Here is a 916-nt window from a genome sequence, read left to right on the forward strand (position 1 = left end):
CGGCCCTGTGCCCCCCCCCCCTCCCTTCATTGTAGGCCGAAACATGAACATTGGGACAATCCAAATATATAAAGATCACTGTAGGCATCTATAAATATTCTCTTTGTAATGTATGAACATGGTGGCAGCTGCCTGGAGAGACACTAAAAATGAATAGGCACACTGTGATGGTTCAAGAAGTTGGTGACTTCATGAACCTGGAGGGGGGTCCAGGGCAGTTCCATCCAGATCATCCAGGTCATTCACAGCCACGGCATCTGAGGTCTGTCACTGTATGCTGCATTGGGTGCAAGACAGAAGCCACTGGCATCCACCACCAGCAGTCACCACTTTCCCTTGGCAGTGTGGAGATTTATGGTAGAAAGACACCTGCCACCGGTGTGGACATAGCAAAAAAACCCTGTGCAATCAGTACAGGAAAGTACGGTGAAACATTCCAGGAACTCCAAGAGTATGAGAATGAAATAATACAGACAAGAAAAATAACTATCTGTGACTGCTTCTTGTGTAACGCTACAGTCTCAAACAACATCCTGCTTCTTTGACCTCCAGGCAATCAACTATAACACAAAATGCAGCTCCACCCAACAAAGAACCCTCCACCACCAACAACTGCAAATGTACCTTCAGCTGTAGGGAGTGTAAATAAATAACCTTTGTGTGCAGATACTGCAAATAAAGACAATTATTATAATATAATGTAAGTGTACTGGGGATCTTTGTATACCCACTGTAGTTCTCCTTCTACTTTCAGCACATGCTTGATGATAGATTCATGAACAGGCACTTCTCAGATCTTCTGCTTTACATGAGAAAGTACCTGAGTGAATATTGAATGCCAATCGCAGCATCTGGGCAAATATTGTTGACACGGCTCTGTCTCTGGTCATGATTAAAGCTGGCCATACGCTGGTTG

This window comes from Nanorana parkeri, unplaced genomic scaffold (assembly GCF_000935625.1).
Source record: "Nanorana parkeri isolate BGI_ZX_2015 unplaced genomic scaffold, ASM93562v1 scaffold493, whole genome shotgun sequence".
NCBI lineage: Eukaryota > Metazoa > Chordata > Amphibia > Anura > Dicroglossidae > Nanorana > Nanorana parkeri.